This window comes from Cherax quadricarinatus, chromosome 2 (assembly GCF_038502225.1).
Source record: "Cherax quadricarinatus isolate ZL_2023a chromosome 2, ASM3850222v1, whole genome shotgun sequence".
NCBI lineage: Eukaryota > Metazoa > Arthropoda > Malacostraca > Decapoda > Parastacidae > Cherax > Cherax quadricarinatus.
This window is the reverse complement of record NC_091293.1, coordinates 61,123,320-61,146,795: the sequence shown is the minus strand read 5'-3', so window position 1 is coordinate 61,146,795 and position 23,476 is coordinate 61,123,320. Positions and strand designations below refer to the sequence as shown.

General features: G+C 40.6%; 1 protein-coding gene across 5 annotated transcripts in view; it reads right to left on the bottom strand.

The window, feature by feature from the left end:
* The window catches only part of Es2 (ess-2 splicing factor homolog), a 90,474-nt gene that overhangs the window by 14,103 nt on the left and 52,895 nt on the right, over nt 1–23,476 (bottom strand). The window lies entirely within an intron of this gene.

Below are 23,476 nucleotides of genomic sequence, written 5' to 3'. Positions count from 1 at the left end.
ATTAAGTACTGAGTAAGTGTTGTCCCTCACTTATACTTGTTCTAGCCAATGGCACATAAAGCAAAAATTACAAAGCAATTTCCAAACAACACAAAACATAAGGATACATTCCAATACACTGTAAATCCCAAATTTCGTAACAATTGTTTACACAAAAAAAAAAAAAAAAAAAAAAAAAAAAAAAAAAAAAAAAAAACTCACCACACATACACTAAATGATCATATACATACAATAAACAAAAATGAACCTGGTACAAGGGAGGTACTACCATCCTGCCAAGTGAGTGTAACAAGGAAGCCTGGAATTGTTTTACATGATGGTAGGATTGCTGTGTTTTTTTCTGTCTCATAAACATGCAAGATTTCAGGTACATCTTGCTACCTCTGCTTACACTTAGGTTACATTACATTTGCATGTACAAGCATACAAGTATATACACACTCCCTATGGGCTTTCTTCTATTTCTTACTAGTTCTTGTTTATTTCCTCTTATCTCCATGGGGAAATGGAACAGAATTCATCCTCCATAAGCCATGCGAGACGTAAGAGAGAACTAACATGCCGGAGCAAGGGGCCAGTAACCCCTTTTCCTGTATACATTACTAAAAGGGAGAAACTTTTTTTCTTTTTGGGCTACCCTGCATTGGTGGGATACGGCTGATTTGTTGTAAGAACCTGGTACAAAAGCAATCCAGAAAAAAATGCAAAAATCAATCATAATCCCTATATAATTAACAGTCAGAATTGAAGAGCTAAAAAAAATCCACATTTCTTGGCCTACTTTTGCCAAAAAATATGATCAATGAAGATGGACCTTAAATTGCCATATACCTCCCAAATAAATAAATTTAATAAATTTTATAAATTTAATAAATTTAATAATTTAATAAAAAAGAAACCAAGAAAAAATAAAATTCAAAATTCAATCATGAACCTACTCCCTTTTACCCTCCCTCCACCACCAAGCAACCGGTGTCTTGGTCTGTACATGTATGGTATACAATACTGACAAGACGAAGAATTGCACATGCGCAATTTTTCATTGGACTTACAACGGGCTCTCTGACCAGTATGCATACCTAAATAATGTATATTAGAGCTGATTTCCTCTATTTTATTACAATATACAGTACAGGTCTCCCTCAACATTCGCGTTTTCAACTTTCACGGGCTTCATACATTCACGAATTCCCAACCGCCAAATTCCCAGCCGCCAAATCATGTTTAAGTTTCCTGCCACCTGCGAGTCCCTACTACCCTCCCTCCGACCCCGCAACTGGCAGCCAGCTCTCCCATCACTGTGTGGCGAGTGTTTTGTTTGTTCATTATTTGCTATTAAACTACAGTATAAATAATGTAAACCCATTCTTGACTGCATATTGGAATGGCTATTGGGACAGGTATTGGACGGTGACATCATGTGTTTACTCTTGAACACAGCAAAGAATCAAACATTTCTGCTACTGCTAATAATAACAATAGTAATAATAAAAATAATAATAGTAATAATAAAAATAATCATAATAATAATAATAATAATATTTATTTTATTATTTTTTTTTATTATCACACTGGCCGATTCCCACCATGGCAGGGTGGCCTGAAAAAGAAAAACTTTCACCATCATTCACTCCATCACTGTCTTGCCAGAAGGGTGCTTTACACTACAGTTTTTAAACAGCAACATTAACACCCCTCCTTCAGAGTGCAGGCACTGTACTTCCCATCTCCAGGACTCAAGTCCGGCCTGCCGGTTTCCCTGAACCCCTTCATAAATGTTACTTTGCTCACACTCCAACAGCACGTCAAGTATTAAAAACCATTTGTCTCCATTCACTCCTATCAAACACGCTCACGCATGCCTGTTGGAAGTCCAAGCCCCTCGCACACAAAACCTCCTTTACCTCCTCTCTCCAACCTTTCCTAGGCCGACCCCTACCCCGCCTTCCTTCCACTACAGACTGATACACTCTTGAAGTCATTCTGTTTCGCTCCATTCTCTCTACATGTCCGAACCACCTCAACAACCCTTCCTCAGCCCTCTGGACAACAGTTTTGGTAATCCCGCACCTCCTCCTAACTTCCAAACTACGAATTCTCTGCATTATATTCACACCACACACTGCCCTCAGACATGACATCTCCACTGCCTCCAGCCTTCTCCTCGCTGCAACATTCATCACCCATGCTTCACACCCATATAAGAGCGTTGGTAAAACTATACTCTCATACATTCCCCTCTTTGCCTCCAAGGACAAAGTTCTTTGTCTCCACAGACTCCTAAGTGCACCACTCACTCTTTTCCCCTCATCAATTCTATGATTCACCTCATCTTTCATAGACCCATCCGCTGACACATCCACTCCCAAATATCTGAATACATTTACCTCCTCCATACTCTCTCCCTCCAATCTGATATTCAATCTTTCATCATCTAATCTTTTTGTTATCCTCATAACCTTACTCTTTCCTGTATTCACCTTTAATTTTCTTCTTTTGCACACCCTACCAAATTCATCCACCAATCTCTGCAACTTCTCTTCAGAATCTCCCAAGAGCACAGTGTCATCAGCAAAGAGCAGCTGTGACAACTCCCACTTTGTGTGTGATTCTTTATCTTTTAACTCCATGCCTCTTGCCAAGACCCTCGCATTTACTTCTCTTACAACCCCATCTATAAATATATTAAACAACCACGGTGACATCACACATCCTTGTCTAAGGCCTACTTTTACTGGGAAATAATTTCCCTCTTTCCTACATACTCTAACTTGAGCCTCACTATCCTCGTAAAAACTCTTCACTGCTTTCAGTAACCTACCTCCTACACCATACACTTGCAACATCTGCCACATTGCCCCCCTATCCACCCTGTCATACGCCTTTTCCAAATCCATAAATGCCACAAAGACCTCTTTAGCCTTATCTAAATACTGTTCACTTATATGTTTCACTGTAAACACCTGGTCCACACACCCCCTACCTTTCCTAAAGCCTTCTTGTTCATCTGCTATCCTATTCTCCGTCTTACTCTTAATTCTTTCAATAATAACTCTACCATACACTTTACCAGGTATACTCAGCAGACTTATCCCCCTATAATTTTTGCACTCTCTTTTATCCCCTTTGCCTTTATACAAAGGAACTATGCATGCTCTCTGCCAATCCCTAGGTACCTTACCCTCTTCCATACATTTATTAAATAATTGCACCAACCACTCCAAAACTATATCCCCACCTGCTTTTAACATTTCTATCTTTATCCCATCAATCCCGGCTGCCTTACCCCCTTTCATTTTACCTACTGCCTCACGAACTTCCCCCACACTCACAACTGGCTCTTCCTCACTCCTACAAGATGTTATTCCTCCTTGTCCTATACACGAAATCACAGCTTCCCTATCTTCATCAACATTTAACAATTCCTCAAAATATTCCCTCCATCTTCCCAATACCTCTAACTCTCCATTTAATAACTCTCCTCTCCTATTTTTAACTGGCAAATCCATTTGTTCTCTAGGCTTTCTTAACTTGTTAATCTCACTCCAAAACTTTTTCTTATTTTCAACAAAATTTGTTGATAACATCTCACCCACTCTCTCATTTGCTCTCTTTTTACATTGCTTCACCACTCTCTTAACCTCTCTCTTTTTCTCCATATACTCTTCCCTCCTTGCATCACTTCTACTTTGTAAAAACTTCTCATATGCCACCTTTTTCTCCCTTACTACTCTCTTTACATCATCATTCCACCAATCGCTCCTCTTCCCTCCCGCACCCACTTTCCTGTAACCACAAACTTCTGCTGAACACTCTAACACTACATTTTTAAACCTACCCCATACCTCTTCGACCCCATTGCCTATGCTCTCATTAGCCCATCTATCCTCCAATAGCTGTTTATATCTTACCCTAACTGCCTCCTCTTTTAGTTTATAAACCTTCACCTCTCTCTTCCCTGATGCTTCTATTCTCCTTGTATCCCATCTACCTTTTACTCTCAGTGTAGCTACAACTAGAAAGTGATCTGATATATCTGTGGCCCCTCTATAAACATGTACATCCTGAAGTCTACTCAACAGTCTTTTATCTACCAATACATAATCCAACAAACTACTGTCATTTCGCCCTACATCATATCTTGTATACTTCTTTATCCTCTTTTTCTTAAAATATGTATTACCTATAACTAAACCCCTTTCTATACAAAGTTCAATCAAAGGGCTCCCATTATCATTTACACCTGGCACCCCAAACTTACCTACCAAACCCTCTCTAAAAGTTTCTCCTACTTTAGCATTCATGTCCCCTACCACAATTACTCTCATTTGGTTCAAAGGCTCCTATACATTCACTTAACATCTCCCAAAATCTCTCTCTCTCCTCTGCATTCCTCTCTTCTCCAGGTGCATACACGCTTATTATAACCCACTTCTCGCATCCAACCTTTACTTTAATCCACATAATTCTTGAATTTACACATTCATATTCTCTTTTCTCCTTCCATAACTGATCATTCAACATTACTGCTACCCCTTCCTTTGCTCTAACTCTCTCAGATACTCCAGATTTAATCCCATTTATTTCCCCCCCACTGAAACTCCCCTACCCCCTTCAGCTTTGTTTCGCTTAGGGCCAGGACATCCAACTTCTTTTCATTCATAACATCAGCAATCATCTGTTTCTTGTCATCCGCACTACATCCACGCACATTTAAGCCTCCCAGTTTTATGAAGTTTTTCTTCTTCTCTTTTTTAGTAAATGTCTACAGGAGAAGGGGTTACTAGCCCATTGCTCCCGGCATTTTAGTCGCCTCATACGACACGCATGGCTTACGGAGGAAAGATTCTTTTCCACTTCCCCATGGACAATAGAAGAAATAAAGAAGAACAAGAGGTATTTAGAAAAAAGGAGAAAAACCTAGATGTATGTATATATATATGCATGTGCGTGTCTGTGAAGTGTGACCAAAGTGTAAGTAGGAGTAGCAAGATATCCCTGTTGTCTAGTGTGTTTATGAGAGAAAAAGAAACCAGCAATCCTACCATCATGCAAAACAGTTACAGGTTTCTGTTTCACAGTCATCTGGCAGGACGGTAGTACTTCCCTGGGTGGTTGCTGTACAAAAATACGAGGGAGTGGTTGAGGCATCGTCAGTCAGTGTGGCTTTGTTTATGCTGGAGTGAACATTAGTCTCCACGCTCTTCTACACAATTCACAATAATTCATTGTGGTTGGTGCTTGTAGAGGCAGCAGGTGAGCCAGTGGTTGAGGCGGTGGGTGAGGCAGCGTTTGAGGCAGTGGGTGAGGCAGCGATTGAGTCAGTGGTATTTAATAACATACATGTTATTAATAATAATAATAATAATAATAATACATGTTATTAATAATATGTACTACAGTGGACCCCCGCATACCGATGGCATCACATAACGATTAATCCGCATACCGCTTGCTTTAATCGCAAAAATTTTGCCTCGCATACCGCTTAAAATCCCGCTCACCGATTTTCGTCCGAGACGCGTCCAATGTGCGCCCTCAGCCAGCCTCACATGTGCCGCCGGTGGCATTGTTTACCAGCCAGCCTCCGCGGTAACATCCAAGCATACAATCGGAATATTTCGTATTATTACAGTGTTTTCGGTGCTTTTTCTGGAAAATAAGTGACCATGGGCCCCAAGAAAGCTTCTAGTGCCAACCCTACAGCAATAAGGGTGAGAATTACAATAGAGATGAAGAAAAAGATCATTGATAAGTATGAAAGTGGAGTGCGTGTCTCCGAGCTGGCCAGGCTGTATAATAAACCCCAATCAACCATCGCTACTATTGGTGGTACAGCTGCTGCTGCTGCTGCACTGTCAGCTGCTGCTGCTGCTGCTGTAGCATCGTCTGCTGCTGCTGTAACATCGTCTGTTGCTGCTGTAGCATCGTCTGTTGCTGCTGTACCACCGTCAGCTGCTGCTGCTGCTGTAGCATCGTCTGCTGCTGCTGTAGCATCGTCTGCTGCTGCTGCTGCTGTAGCATCGTCTGCTGCTGCTGTAACATCGTCTGTTGCTGCTGTAGCATCGTCTGCTGCTGCTGTAGCATCGTCTGCTGCTGCTGTACCACCGTCAGCTGCTGCTGCTGCTGTAGCATCATCTGCTGCTGCTGTAGCATCGTCTGTTGCTGCTGTACCACCGTCAGCTGCTGCTGCTGCTGTAGCATCGTCTGCTGCTGCTGTAGCATCGTCTGCTGCTGCTGTAGCATCGTCTGTTGCTGCTGTACCACCGTCAGCTGCTGCTGCTGCTGTAGCACCATTGTTGGTGTGGCTTATTGAGAATACCAAGAAACAATTAACCCCAGAGGATTTGCCACCCAGGATAACCCAAAAAAGTCAGTGTCATCGAAGACTGTCTAACTTATTTCCATTGGGGTCCTTAATCTTGTCTCCCAGGATGCAACCCACACAAGTCGACTAACACCCAGGTGAACAGGGAAAAATGCCTGGAACTAGTGCTCATATTGGTAAATTTAAAGCCAGCAAAGGTTGGTTTGAGAGATTTAAGAATCGTAGTGGCATACACAGTGTGATAAGGCCTGTTCTGGAAGAAAATGCCAAACAGGACCTACAGTACTCAGGAGGAAAAGGCACTCCCAGGACACAGTGTCTCATCAGTCATTGCTGCATCTTCAATAAAGGTAAGTGTCATTTATTCTTCATTTAGTAGAGTAGTACATGCACAATATATACTGTGCATGTACTACTCTACTATTGTGCATGTATCCTTCTCTTTGTGTGTAGGAAAATGTATATTTCATGTGGTAAAATTTTTTTTTCATACTTTTGGGTGTCTTGCACGGATTAATTTGATTTCCATTATTTCTTATGGGGAAAATTCATTCGCATACCAATTATTTCGCATAACAATGACCCCTCTTGCACGGATTAAAATCGGTATGCGGGGGTCCACTGATTATTATTTATAACATATATGTTATTAAATACCATTGCCTCAACTGCTGCCTAAACCGCTGCCTCTACCATTGCCTCAACTGCTGCCTCACCCACTGCCTCACTCACTGCCTCACTCACTGCCTCACCCACTGCCTCAACCACTGACTCAACCGCTTCCTCAACCACTGCCTCTACCACTGCCTCACTCACTGCTTCACCCACTGCCTCAACCGCTGCCTCAACCGCTGCCTCAACCGCTTCCTCAACCGCTTCCTCAACCGCTTCCTCAACCACTGCCTCTACCACTCCAGTCACACTCAGTCTACAAGCACCAAACACAATGAATTATTGTGAAATGTTTAGAAGAGCGTGGAGACTAATGTTCACTCCAGCATAAACAAAGCCACACTGATTGACGATGCCTCAACCACCGACCCGGGGTAGGGGTCGGCCTAGGAAGGGTTGGAGGGAGGGGGTAAAGGAGGTTTTGTGTGCGAGGGGCTTGGACTTCCAGCAGGCATGCGTGAGCGTGTTTGATAGGAGTGAATGGAGACAAATGGTTTTTAATACTTGACGTGCTGTTGGAGTGTGAGCAAAGTAACATTTATGAAGGGATTCAGGGAAACCGGCAGGCCGGACTTGAGTCCTGGAGATGGGAAGTACAGTGCCTGCACTCTGAAGGAGGGGTGTTAATGTTGCAGTTTAAAAACTGTAGTGTAAAGCACCCTTCTGGCAAGACAGTGATGGAGTGAATGATGGTGAAAGTTTTTCTTTTTCGGGCCACCCTGCCTTGGTGGGAATCGGCCGGTGTGATAATAAAAAATAATAAAATAATAAATTATTACTATTGTTAATATTAGCAGTAGCAGAAATGTTTGATTCTTTGCTGTGTTCAAGAGTAAACACATGATGTCACTGTCCAATACCTGTCCCAATAGCCATTTCAATATTCAGTCATGAATGGGCTTACATTATTTATACTGTAGTTTAATAGCAAATAATGAACAAACAAAACACTCACCACACTGGTAGGAGGGCTGGCTGCCAGTTGTGGGATCGGAGGGAGGGTAGTAGGGACTCGCAGTGGTTCAGGAAGTGGTGGAGGCATTGGTTGAGGAAGTGGTGGAGGCAGTGGTATTTAATAACATACATGTTATTAAACCATAACATGTATGTATTTAGTAAAATTTATGGCATTTTCATGTATTTTATGATTGTTCATGGTTCAACAAGTTAAGGAAGCAGTATTGTATTATATTTCCCTACAATATATTGGGGCACCAAACATTCGTGAGGCTCTTGATCCCCTAACCCTCGCGAATGTTGAGGGAGACCTGTACACTACTGAATAAACATTTAAAAATACACTAAAAATGTTATACAGTGGACCCTCGGGGTAACGATTTTAATCCGTTCCAGAGAGTTTGTCCTTAACCAATTTTATCGTTAGCCGAATTAATTTTCCCCATAAGAAATAATGGAAATCCAATTAATCTGTTCCAGACACCCAAAAGTATTAAAAAAAAAATTGCATATGAAATACACATTTTCCTACACAGAAAACAATGATACATACACAATAAATACTACAAGAAGAATAAATGACACTTACCTTTATTGAAGAGTTATTGATGAGTGATGAGATGGGAGGAGGGGAGATGATGGAGGTGTCCTATTATTGTTTGGAAAGGGAATCCCCTTCCATAAGGACTTTCGGTAGCAAGTCCTTTTCCAGGGTTACTTCCCTTCTTCGTTTTTTAATGCCACTGGGAACAACTTGACAGTCACTGGACCTCTGTCGCATCAAAAATCTGTCCACAGAGGTCTGTTTCTGGGGTTCCTTTAACCCCTTGACTGTCACAACCCCAAATCCTAAGGTGTCTCCTGGTGTCGCAAAATTTCCGAAAAAAAAAATTATTTTTTTCGTATGAAAAGATAGAGAATCTTTTCCCAATTGTAATGACACCAAAAGAACGAAATTTTATGGAAAACTGACAGAATTACGCTCTCACAAAGTTAGCGACCTCAGTGATATTGACGAATCGGCAATTTCACCCACTTTCAGCCCTATTTTTGGCTAATTCCATTGTTCCAGTCTATCAAACTCATAGCTATTTCTTTAGAAATCCATTTTTTCTATCTATTGAGTACAAGAAACTGCCCATTTACTGATCTGAACTACCCAATACAGTGGTCAGAAATTGGCAATATCGCCAATTTCACGCAAATTAAAAAAAGATGCCAATTTCAAAACAGGGTCCAGAATAAACAATGTAGACATTCTTGGCACTAAAATAACATATCCTCTGTTCATTAGTCACGTCTCTAGGCCCCTCTTATATTATTATTGCTTTCTATTTTGATTTTTTATTCATACAAAAAAATACAAAATTTACTGTTATGCAGACTACTGCATTATTGTAAAAATGGTATAAATAATATCAGTGCACTAGTGAAAGAATATTAGACTCCCCAATTGACGTGTATTGGACGTGTGGTGTGATTTCCTTACTCTTGAACATTGGTAAAAATTGAACATTTCCGCTACTTTGAGCTCAATTTCAAGGTCGTTTTCATCGTGAAACTAATCAAAATCATATCTATTTCTGTACTATGTTCTCCATTTTATCACATGAGACCACGAAAACGAGAATACAACGATAAATACTATACGAAAATACATCTTAAAGTCAGCGTTTTATTTCAAAAAAATGGTCGGAGTTTTTTTTTTCTCATTATGCACTGCGTGCTGCAGGATTTCTTTTATATGGTGCACACTGACCACACAGACCCATTCTTTCACATGTGGGCCTACCAGCTTTCTCCTGCTTGATTTGAAGCCGCTAGAATTATTGAGTATATATACGTCCGAAACACTGGCTCGTAAGACGTATATATATTACGAAAACAGTCAAAGGGTTAAGAGGTCAGGTGTGGTAGGACTTACGGAGGAAGCAAGACTTGCTGGGAGCAAGGGGCTAGTAACCCCTTCTGTTTACATTACTGAAGATAAAAAGAGAAACTTTTGTTTTTCTTTTTGGGCCATCCTGCTTCGGTGGAATATGGCCGGTTTATTGAAAGAAACAGGAGGAGGTGTGGTAGGTAGGGCCACCCCACCCACACCTAATATACATTTAAAGCACCCTAGAGCAATAGAATGCATTTACAGTACACTCATTACTTCCGTTAAAATATTTGTAGTCTTAATGTAGGGTGAGAAGAGAGTAGTTATACTCCTGATCTTGTCAACAACCTATACCAGACTCTAGTGCAATTGCAAGTACCATTTCAATTTGTATTTTTATATTATAAGTTTATATTATAATTCCTACTCTAAGATTGTTTTCATATCTTAGTGACTATATTGTGTGTGCAATTAATGTATATTTCAATTATATTATTGTTCAAGGCCCTTAACTATCTTTTGCTAACTAGTACCAACTACCTCATATATTTTTTTTCTACTTTTTTTTATTCTTTTGCTACCTTAACTTGTATATTTTATCTTGTCAATTTAAATCTAGTTATACTCTAATTCTTGTAAATAACTTATATAACACCTTAGTGCAATTACAATTGAGAGTCTTGTGCCTTTTTTATATTATTAGATTAAAATCAGTTGTACTATAGTCAATACCAAATTCATTATATTAGACAATATTGCAATTACTAGTGAGAGACTGGTGCTATTTTTAATTTGTATTGTTATATTATTAGATTAAATCTAGTTGTACTATAGCTCATTCTAGCTCAAAACATAGACTCCACAAAAGTCATTATATTAGACCTTAGTGCAATTATTTGATTACCACTTTATTGTTCATCACAACTTATATTAGTCCCTTTTATATTATAATTTTATATTATAATTCTAACTTTAAAGAATTACCTTTAAAGTACTACCTACAGTGGTTACACAGCCATTCACAACTGTAGGCCAGACCAACAAGGGGGTGGCACAGCTATATACTACTCAGACCAACTAGAATGTATCACTAATACTTGCACAAGGGATGAACATGGGAAATATATAATAGCTAAATTCAAATCCAAATACCTACAAAAACCTCTCACAGTGATAAACATCTACAGAGTTCCACAATCAAACATTAGCCAATTTAGTCAAAACCAAGGAAGTATGATAACTGATGCACGCATGAACAAAGATCACTTACTACTCTCAGGTGACTTCAATATAAATCTCCTGCAAGACCAGGACCCACACGTTACTGAATTCACAAACACAATGAGTAACTGCATGTTGCTACCAACAGTAACAAAACCTACAAGAGTTACAGAGACTAGTGTTTCCCTACTTGACCACATCTGGACCAACACCATATCCCCTTTAAAATCAGGCATAATTACAGATAATACCACAGACCACTACCCTACTTTCCTCATAACAACTCTTGGTAAAATACCCCAAGACACTACTAAAGTCACCTTCAGACTTCACAATGAGGCAGCCATTAATAACTTCACAACAGCAGTAACAAACATTGACTGGCACACTGAGCTAGAAATCTATACAGATATTGACGAATGTTTTAATAATTTTCTAAAAAAGACCCAATACCTTTATAACAAGCACTGCCCTAAAAAAACTAAACAGATGACAGCTAAGAGACTGAACAGCTCCTGGCTAACACCCAGCATTCTCAAATCCATAAATACAAAACACCGATATGAAAAACAGTACAGAATGGGTCACATAACCAGAGACCAAACAAAACGTTACTCGTCAATCCTAACCAGCCTGATAAGAAGGGCAAAAAAATTGTATTATGAGAACAGATTATCCAACTTACGAGGTGATATAAAAAAGACCTGGAAGACCCTATCAGAAATTCTGGGAACAAAAAAGATATCACGACATAGTGAAATAAAATTAGCAAAATCAGATGAACCCCAACTCCCACCAACAGAAACAGCAAAAAGACTCAATGATTTCTTCTCCACTATAGGTCAAAACCTTGCCAATAAAATCCCAAGCTCAGACACCCCACCAAATGACTACCTCACTGGCAACTACCCGAACACACTGTTCCTAGCTCCGACTAACCCATACCAAGTCTCCCTTATTATCAACGCACTGAAAAACAAGGCAGGAGATTTAAATACCTTACCACCCTTTATATACAAAAAAGCGTCACAAGTACTATCACCAATCATTGCAACACTCTTTAACAAATCCATTGAATCCTCCACCTTCCCTACAGTTCTCAAAATAGCAAGGGTCACCCCGATCCATAAAGGAGGAGACCAAACAGAGTTGAATAACTATAGGCCAATATCCAATTTACACCCTCTCTCAAAAATCTTCGAAAAATTAATTCATAAACGAATCTACTCCTACCTCATCTCCCAAAACATTCTCAACCCCTGCCAATTTGGATTCAGGCCTAATAAAAATACTAATGATGCTATTATACACATGCTAGAACATATATACACTGCAATAGAGAAAAAAGAAGTCCCACTGGGGATCTTCATTGACTTACGTAAAGCTTTTGATACAGTTGACCATGACTTGCTCCACGTAAAATTGTCACACTATGGTATTAGAGGGCACTCCCTCAACTACCTCAAGTCTTACCTCAGCAACAGAAGCCAATATGTGTACGCCTGTTATCTAGCGTGTTTGAGACAGAAAAAGAAACCAGCAATCCTACCATCATGCAAAACAGTTACAGGTTTTTGTTTCACAGTCATCTGGCAGGATGGTAGTACTTCCCTGCGTGGTTGCTGTCTACCAACCTACTACAGTGCCTGCACTCTGAAGGAGGGGTGTTAATGTTGCAGTTTAAAAACTGTAGTGTAAAGCACCCTTCTGGCAAGACAGTGATGGAGTGAATGATGGTGAAAGGTTTTCTTTTTTGGGCCACCCTGCCTTGGTGGGTGACCCGAAAAAAAATGGGGCAAGCTCTTCCGCACAACCAATTACAGTTGGTGTCCCACAGGGAAGTGTCCTTGGCCCTCTTCTCTTTCTCCTATACATAAATGACCTACCAAATGCTTCGCAATTACTCAAACCCACACTATTTGCAGATGACACTACATACGTCTTCTCCCACCCGAGCCCAGTCACGCTAGCCAATACTGTAAACACCGAATTACAGAAAATATCTACCTGGATGAGGACTAACAAACTTACACTAAACATTGACAAAACCTACTTCATTCAGTTTGGTAACAGAGCTACAGATGTACCTCTTAACATAACGATAAACAGATCACCTATCACAAAGCTAACAGAGGGAAAATTCTTAGGAATCCACCTTGATAATAGACTCAAATTTCATACACATATACAACAAATTTCTAAGAAAATTTCCAAGACTGTAGGCATACTATCGAAGATACGGTACTATGTTCCAGAGTCAGCCCTCCTAGCCCTTTATCACTCTCTTATTTACCCCTATCTCACCTATGGAATTTGTGCATGGGGCTCAACAACAATTAACCATCTCAGACCACTAATTACCCAACAAAAGGCTGCAGTTAGAATGATAACAAATTCTCACTACAGGCAGCACACTCCACTAATATTCAAAACACTCAATCTACTCACCATACAAAACATCCATACTTATTACTGCACCTATTACATACATAGAACACTTAACTCTGATATTAACCCTCCCCTCAAACATCTCCTTGCCAACCTCAACAGAACACATGACCATAACACAAGGCACAGATCACTCTGATGTTCCTCGTGTCCATCTCACGCTATGCAAAAACTCAATGCACATAAAAGGCCCTAAAATCTGGAATTCATTACCTGTAAATATAAAAGAAACACTACCTGTTTATAAATTCAAGTCTCTTCTCAAAGATCACTTACTCACTCAAAACCAAATAAATACTGAATAACTGAACCTTATAAATTGTATATCCTCTATGTTACTCACAATTATATCACACAAATGTTAAACCTAGGACCCAATCTAACTTTGTTATTTTTTTTAAATACACTACCTAACAGAATACTCCATTCGACTGAATGTACAGCAATGCATGCAACCATATGACCTGTCTTTGTAATACTCATTTGTGCTTTATAGTTATCTGTTTACAATAATGTTTTATCACTGATTTCATCATTGCTTAGTTAATCTTAAGTTAATTTTAAGCCAGCCTGTAATGCTATGCATATAAGTGGCTTTGGCATGCTGCTCTTACCTGTATTTTTTGTACCTCTGTATGTATGCTAAAATTACTAAAATAGCAGCATATGTGTAAAGTACCTAGGATAACCCAAAAAAGTTAGAAAGAGTGACTTATTTCCATGTTTGTGAATCTTTTACCATAATACAAACACCTTAAATTGTGTACAAGTTGTCTCCACATTGGTACAGTAGAATAAATAAAGAGCAACACTCCCATTCCCATGTAACACACCATTTTTAGAAGGAATAATGCTCTGAGTGAAAGCATATGAAAGGAATAATTTTCTACAGTTACTCCCAGTAATACTATTGTGTACCCATTTTCTTTGGTGCTGGGCTATAAAAAACATTGTTCTTTCCGACACTCCGACAACACGACTAGAAAAATATCTCACATTTATGTTAATTTATTCTACTGTGGGTGTATTCATCATATTTGTTATGTAGCATGTTTATTATATAATTTGAAAAAATGTCATACATGGATTAATCAAAATGTTTATATTAACATATATGACAGTTTATGTGCCTCAGTGTGATTATTATTGATACAGTGGAACCACGAATATCAGCTGCTGCAAGTATCGGCCGAATCGTATTTAGGCAGAAATTTTGCGCCGTATTTCGGCCGGTTCCTCACAAATCGGCCGTATTAGACATGTCAGCCCGCATCCCGCCAGGATGCCGCGCATACGTGAGTCAGTCTCCCTGTGTTTCTCGGTGAATGAGCATATACCCCATGCATTCATCCAAACATTTCCTGAAAATCCATTGGTTTTTGAGCTTGTTTATTAAGTGTGACTGTAAAATAAGTCACCATGGGCTCAAAGAAAGTTCACAGTGCCAGCGCTTTGGTAAAGAAAGTGAAAAACACGATAGAATTGAAGAAAGAAATTGTAGAAAAATACGAAAGTGGTGTGCAGGTGCCAGAGCTTGCCAGGATGTATGGCAAAAACAAATCAACAATCACTTCTACCCTGGCAAAGAAAGAACAAATCAAGGAAGCTTATGTGGTGAAAGAAGTATACATGTTATCAAAAAAGAGATCACAAACAATGGAAGATGTAGAGAAGTTGTTGTGGATCAGCGAAAAACGGTTAGTGGGAGATAGTGTTTCAGATATGATCATTTGTGATAAGGCAAGGCAGCTGCATGCGGATCTCATAAAAAGATCCCTGGAACTAGTGCTGGTGTTAGTGAATTTAAGGCCAGCAGAGGCTGGTTTGACAGATTTAGCCCTTTGAGGGTCGAGAGACCCTCTCCCAAACTTGTTCTCAGGGTTGAGAAAAAAAAAATTATGTAATAATGGAGAATCTTTTTCCGATCATAATGACACCAAAGGTATGAAATTTGATGGAAAACTTACGGAATTATGCTCTCGTGAAGTTAGCAGTCTCAAAGTGGGCGATTTCGGCCATTTTGAGCCCTATTTTCGGCCAATTCCAATGTTGCAGTTGACTAAAATAATAGCTATTTCCCTAGAACTCCATTTGTTCTATCGATTGAGTACAAGAATCTGCCCATTTACCGATTTCAACTACCCAATAAAGTGGTCAGAAATTGGCAACTTGGGCAATTTCACACAAATTTCAAAAGATGCCAATTTCGAAAAAGGGTCCAGAATAAACAAGATAGACATTCATGGCACTAAAATAACATTTTATCTGTTCATTAGTCATGTCTCTAGGCCCCTCTTACATTACTTTTACTTTCCATTTTGAATTTTTATTCTCACAGAAAATAGAAGGTTTTTTGTTATGTATACTACTACATCATTGTAAAAACAGTATAAATGATATCAGCACACTTGTGAAAGAATATTAGACTCACCAGTTTATGTGTATTGGATGCGTGGCGTGATTTGTTTACTCTTGAACATTGGCAAAAATCGATCATTTCTGCTACTTTGAGCTCAATTTCAAGATACTTGTCATCATGAAACCAATGAAAATCATCTCTAATTCTGTAATATATTTTCCATTCTATCAAATGAGACCATGGAAACGAGAATACAATAAAAAATACTATACGAAAATACACTAGAAAGTCCCTGTTTTAAACCAAAAAACACAGTTGAAGTTTTTTTCTCATTATGCACAGCATGCCTCAGGATTTTTTTTATACTGTGCACACTGACCACACAGACCCATTCTTTCATATGTAGGCCTGCCAGTTTTCTTCCACCAGATTCGAAGGCGCTAGAATTTAGGCGTACAAGTACGTGAGTTTCGGTGGGGGGAAATAAATGGGATTAAATCTGGAGTATCTGAGAGAGTTAGAGCTAAGGAAGGGGTAGCAGTAATGTTGAAGGATCAGTTATGGAAGGAGAAAAGAGAATATGAATGTGTAAATTCAAGGATTATGTGGATTAAAGTAAAGGTTGGATGCGAAAAGTAGGTCATAATAAGCGTGTATGTACCTGGAGAAGAGAGGAATGTAGAGGAGAGAGACTGATTTTGGGAGATGTTAAATGAATGTATAGGAATCTTTGAACCAAGTGAGAGAGTAATTGTGGTAGGGGACCTGAATGCTAAAGTAGGAGAAACTTTTAGAGAGGGTGTGGTAGGTAAGTTTGGGGTGCCAGGTGTAAATGATAATGGGAGCCCTTTGATTGAACTTTGTATAGAAAGGGGTTTAGTTATAGGTAATACATATTTTAAGAAAAAGAGGATAAATAAGTATAAAAGATATGATGTAGGGTGAAATGACAGTAGTTTGTTGGATTATGTATTGGTAGATAAAAGACTGTTGAGTAGACTTCAGGATGTACATGTTTATAGAGGGGCCACAGATATATCAAATCACTTTTTAGTTGTAGCTACATTGAGAGTAAAAGGTAGATGGGATGCAAGGAGAATAGAAGCATCAGGGAAGAGAGAGGTGAAGGTTTATAAACTAAAAGAGGAGGCACTGCAACATCATGGAATCTTGGTTCAGAGGACATCTACAAGACCTTCTTCACGGCTGCTGCAACTAACCCATCTCTTTGGGAAGGACCTACTTCCACTGGGGAATCCCGCCTACCAGTGACTATGCCCTCGTCTGCTGCCCGTCCCTATCCACTGACGCCTATATAACCGCCAGTCTTCTTGCCTTTGCTCCAGATTCTCCTCCACCACGATGCTGTGAACACTAACTCCAAGGCTGAGGGACTGATTACCTCATCTTTTGTATATAGTTCTACTGTCCTCCTATTATGTCCTAGAATCTGTATTGATAAAGCCACTGGATGGCGAAACGTCTACAATAAAGATATCCAGATGTTGCACATGTGTCCTAACTTTCATATTGTCGGTATTTTATACCTTTCTTGCATATAAAGATAGAAATGTTAAAAGCAGGTGGGGATATAGTTTTGGAGTGGTTGGTGCAATTATTTAATAAATGTATGGAAGAGGGTAAGGTACCTAGGGATTGGCAGAGAGCATGCATAGTTCCTTTATATAAAGGCAAAGGGGACAAAAGAGAGTGCAAAAATTATAGGGGGAGAAGTCTGTTGAGTATACCTGGTAAAGTGTATGGCAGAGTTATTATTGAAAGAATTAATAGTAAGACGGAGAATAGGATAGCAGATGAACAAGGAGGCTTTAGGAAAGGTAGGGGGTGTGTGGACCAGGTGTTTAAAGTGAAACATATAAGTGAACAGTATTTAGATAAGGCTAAAGAGGTTTTTGTGGCATTTATGGATTTGGAAAAGGCGTATGACAGGGTGGATGGGGGCAATGTGGCAGATGTTGCAGGTGTATGGTGTAGGAGGTAGGTTACTGAAAGCAGTGAAGAGTTTTTACGAGGATAGTGAGGCTCAAGTTAGAGTATGTAGGAAAGAGGGAGATTATTTCCCAGTAAAAGTAGGCCTTAGACAAGGATGTGTGATGTCACCGTGGTTGTTTAATATATTTATAGATGGGGTTGTAAGAGAAGTAAATGCGAGGGTCTTGGCAAGAGGCGTGGAGTTAAAAGATAAAGAATCACACATAAAGTGGGAGTTGTCATAGTTGCTCTTTGCTGATGACACTGGGAGATTCTGAAGAGAAGTTGCAGAGGTTGGTGGAGGAATTTGGTAGGGTATGCAAAAGAAGAAAATTAAAAGTGAATACAGGAAAGAGTAAGGTTATGAGGATAACAAAAAGATTAGGTGATGAAAGATTGGATATCAGATTGGAGGGAGAGAGTATGGAGGAGGTGAATGTATTCAGATATTTGGGAGTGGACGTGTCAGCGGATGGGTCTATGAAAGATGAGGTGAATCACAGAATTAATGAGGGGAAAAGGGTGAGCGGTGCACTTAGAAGTCTGTGGAGACAAAGAACTTTGTCCTTGGAGGCAAAGAGGGGAATGTATGAGAGTATAGTTTTACCAACGCTCTTACATGGGTGTGAAGCATGGGTGATGAATGTTGCAGCGAGGAGAAGGCTGGAGGCAGTGGAGATGTCATGTCTGAGGGCAATGTGTGGTGTGAATATAATGCAGAGAATTCGTAGTTTGGAAGTTAGGAGGAGGTGCGGGATTACCAAAACTGTTGTCCAGAGGGCTGAGGAAGGGTTGTTGAGGTGGTTCGGACATGTAGAGAGAACGGAGTGAAACAGAATGATTTCAAGAGTGTATCAGTCTGTAGTGGAAGGAAGGCGGGGTAGGGGTCGGCCTAGGAAAGGTTGGAGGGAGGGGGTAAAGGAGGTTTTGTGTGCGAGGGGCTTGGACTTCCAGCAGGCATGCGTGAGCGTGTTTGATAGGAGTGAATGGAGACAAATGGTTTTTAATACTTGACGTGCTGTTGGAGTGTGAGCAAAGTAACATTTATGAAGGGATTCAGGGAAACCGGCAGGCCGGACTTGAGTCCTGGAGATGGGAAGTACAGTGCCTGCACTCTGAAGGAGGGGTGTTAATGTTGCAGTTTAAAAACTGTAGTGTAAAGCACCCTTCTGGCAAGACAGTGATGGAGTAAATGATGGTGAAAGTTTTTTTTTTCGGGCCACCTTGCCTTGATGGGAATCGGCCAGTGTGTTAAAAAAAAAAAAAAAAAAGTACGTGACCGGCCCTGGCTGCAGTGACATACTTGTACATGACTGACCCTCGAAGGGTTAAGAAGCGTAGTGGCATACACAGTGATGCAAGGCATTGTGAGGCTGCAAGTTCAGACAAACATATGGTTGAAAAATTTGTGCAGGAATTCAAGGGGTACATAGAGGCTGAAGAATTCCAACCCCAACAAGTGTTCAATTGTGACGCAACAGGTCTCTTTTGGAAGAAAATACCAAAGAGGACCTACATTATGCAGGAGGAAAAGGCACTGCCAGGACACAAGCCTATGAAAGACAGACTAACTCTTTTGTTCTGTGCTAATGCTAGTGGGGATTTCAAAGTGAAGGCTTTACTGGTGTATCACTCTGAAAATCCCAGTGTGTTCAAGAAAATCAATGTCGTCAAGAGTAAATTATGTGTGATGTGGAAAGCTAATCATAACACCTGCGTGCAGAGCTGAAAGGTAAAGTGAAGATCAGGTTCTTGTGGTACCCAGTTGCAAATAGGATACAGGCAGGATGGCAGTACAGTATACCTGTGGGACATGTGAAAAGGCTCTTGGGAAAAAATCTAGAATCACATGCAACCTTAGCTTTTCAAAACATCATGTTACCTGTGCAAGAATAAACACTGCAACCAAAAATGACATCTATCTAGATAGGTGTTTCTGGATCTGCAACAGGGATGTGGAACTATGGACAGATATCAGGAAAGCACTCAGGAGGTTAATAAACAATAAACATGAAAAAAAGGAGGAACTATTGAATAGTCTACCTGGAATATATAGAGCATGGGAAGATAGGAAAGGAGTAAAGTCTAACACAGAGAATGCCCAGTCTACAACAACTGACCCAAAAATAAGCAGATACACACTAGAAAAAACACAGGAAACAAAAACAACAGCTAGTTCAGTCCGCAGCCTTAGGGCTGACCCAGACCCAGCCCCCAGCCATTGTGAAAATCCGGATTCAGTTAAAGACTCCTCCACAGCCACCAACGCCATAGCCCCTAGTACAGATGTAGTAGAGGAGCCCTCCTCTGGGGTAGACTCTTCTGCAACCATCACAGTCATAGCCCCTAGTACAGATGTAGTAGAGGAGCCCTCCTCTGGGGTAGACTCTTCTGCAGCCATCACAGTCATAGCCTCTAGTACAGATGTAGTCGGGGAATCCCCTCCCATGAAAAATGTTGGTGCCATGACAGCAGATAGGGGTGTCTCTGAATTGGCTATGGAGGACTGTAGTTCAGCCCTAGGGCCAGCACAGATTAAGAATACATCCAGCACGAATTGTACCCAGCCAAAAACAAAATGGTGCAAATACTATATTTGGGGCATCTGTAAACACGGAATATCAGGGAAAACGAATGGGGCATGCAACTTTGAGCATCCCAAAAATTGCCGTGACCTCCTGTCTAAGGGAGTGTGTCGTTCTACCTCTTGCAAATACTTCCACCCGGAGATGTGTCAGTCTTCAGTACTTGAAAAACAATGTTACAATACCAATTGCACTGCATATCATCTAAAAGGGACCAGGAGGCACACACCCCATACAACACATCATAGAAACTATGGTAGCTATGACAACACCCCAAGTGATTTTTTAGGGGTAGGAAACGAAGAAAGAAAATGGAAAGAGATAACCAAAATAGTCCACCACCTTGGAGCCTTGTTGGACTGGAGGCACAGCCAGAGGCACCTCCGGGCTCACAGCTACTGATGCCAACAACAAAATCCCCCCAACAAACATGCAACACAACCTCATTTATATTTGCTAATATACAGGGCCTTAAGCCATCCACAAACAACAAAATACCTTTCATTAGTGGACTTCTAGAGGAGTCAAATTCACTGTTTGCAGCTTTCACAGAGACCCACGCAAAAGATTACTTTGACAGTGAAATATGGATACCTGGATACAACCTTTTCAGATGCGACAGAAAGAACAGGCAACAAAGGGGGGTTGGCCTGTACGTCAAAGAGTCGCTCATTTGCATAGAGATACTGAACACCACAAATGATGTAGTTGAAGTTCTGACAATAAAAATCGAGAACCAAAACTTAGTCATTGTACTTGTATATAAGCCACCGGATGCAACTTCCCAACAGTTCAAAGAACAACTGTCAAAAATCGACTCCTGTCTGGACAACTTTCCAGCCCCATCCCCAAACATCTTGCTGCTTGGTGACTTCAATCTAAGACACACAAAATGGAAGAATATAGCAAATAATGTCGTAGCAGAAATAATCCCTGGAGGTAGCTCAGATGAAAGGTCACACATGCAGGAGCTGCTGAATTTCTGCAACAAACACACCCTAAGTCAGCAAATAGTGGAGCCAACAAGACTGGAGAACACACTGAACCTTATTTTCACAAATAACGAGGACCTGGTAAGGAATATAACAATATCAAAAACAACAAATTCTGATCACAATCTAATCGAAGTCCAGACTTGCATGCACAGGAGTCCTGATCAGCACAATGCATTCAGTTATGAGGGTACCTTTACCAAATTCAACTTCAACAACAAGAACATCATCTGGGATCAGGTAAACTATGCCCTAAATGAAACATGCTGGGAGGATATCTTAAATTACATGGACCCGAACCAATGCCTCGAAAAGATCACCCTCCTGGTAGCTGAAGTATGTTCAAGGTATATTCCTATAAGACAAAAGAAAAGAAGAAGTAAACTGGAGAGAGAGAGATAGAGACGCTCCCTCTACAGGAGAAGACGAAGAATCATTGAGCTCCACATGAATGCCAGATTATCTGATACACGGAAGGTAGTGCTAACCAGGGAAGTGGAAAATATTGAGCTGAAGTTAAAGGACTCATACAGGATCCAGGAGAGACAAGAGGAGCTAAAAGCGATTAATGAAATTGAAAGAAATTCGAAATATTTCTTTTCATACGCCAAAAACAAGTCAAAAACCACTTCTAGTATAAGGCCCCTGCTCAGACAAGATGGATCCTACACTGACGACAACAAAGAAATGAGCGAGATACTGAAATTGCAGTATGACTCAGTGTTCAGTGAGCCACTAACCAGTTTAAAGATAGATGATCCAAACAATTTTTTCATGAATGAGCCTCAAAACCCTGCCAATGTAGGCCAGATTTATGACATAACTCTAACTCCACTAGACTTTGAGAAAGCCATCGACGACATGCCCATGCACTCGGCCCCAGGCCCAGACTTGTGGAACTCGGTGTTCATTAAAAACTGCAAGAAACCCCTCTCACGGGCCCTAAGTATGCTATGGAGGAGGAGCTTAGACACAGTCGAGATTCCACAGTCACTAAAAACAAGAGATATAGCCCCACTCCATAAAGGTGGCAGCAAAGCAGTAGCTAAGAACTATAGACCAATAGCTTTAACATCCCACATCATAAAAATCTTTGAAAGAGTTCTAAGAAGCAGGATAGCAAACCACCTGGACTCCCAAAAATTGCACAACCCAGGGCAACATGGTTTCAGAGCAGGTCGCTCCTGCCTTTCGCAACTGCTTGACCACTATGATATGGTCCTAGATGCACTGGAAAACAAACAAAATGCGGATGTAGTATACACAGACTTTGCAAAAGCCTTTGACAAGTGCGACCATGGCGTAATAGCACACAAAATGCGTGCCAAAGGGATAACTGGTAAAGTAGGCAGATGGATCTTCAACTTTCTAACCAATCGCACACAAAGAGTAGTGGTAAACAGAGTTAAATCAGATGCTGCCATAGTGAAGAGCTCTGTCCCATAAGGCACAGTACTCGCACCTATCCTGTTCCTGACTCACGAAATCCTAATGACACGATTGCAAACAAACCATACCCCGGCCGGGATTGAACCCGCGGTCAGAGAGTCTCAAAACTCCAGCCCGTCGCGTTAGCCACTAGACCAGCTAGCCACAATAAGATTCGTCCAACTAGGTATATTTCTACACCATAGGAAGGTTAGCACAGGCACCACTGTGACCACAAATGCAAGTTTTTACAGACGAATCTCCAGCTAGCATGGCCGTGACGAACTCTAGCTCAAGTCCCTTCACTGCCGTCAACATGACTCACGAAATCGTAATGACACGATTGCAAACAAACTAGTGGCTAACGCGATGGGCTGGAGTTTTGAGACTCTCTGACCGCGGGTTCAATCCCGGCCGGGGTATGGTTTGTTTCCAATCGTGTCATTACGATTTCGTGAGTCATGTTGACGGCAGTGAAGGGACTTGAGCTAGAGTTCGCCACGGCCACGCTAGCTGGAGATTCGTCTGTAAAAACTTGCATTTGTGGTCACAGTGGTGCCTGTGCTAACCTTCCTATGGTGTAGAAATATACCTAGTTGGACGAATCTTAT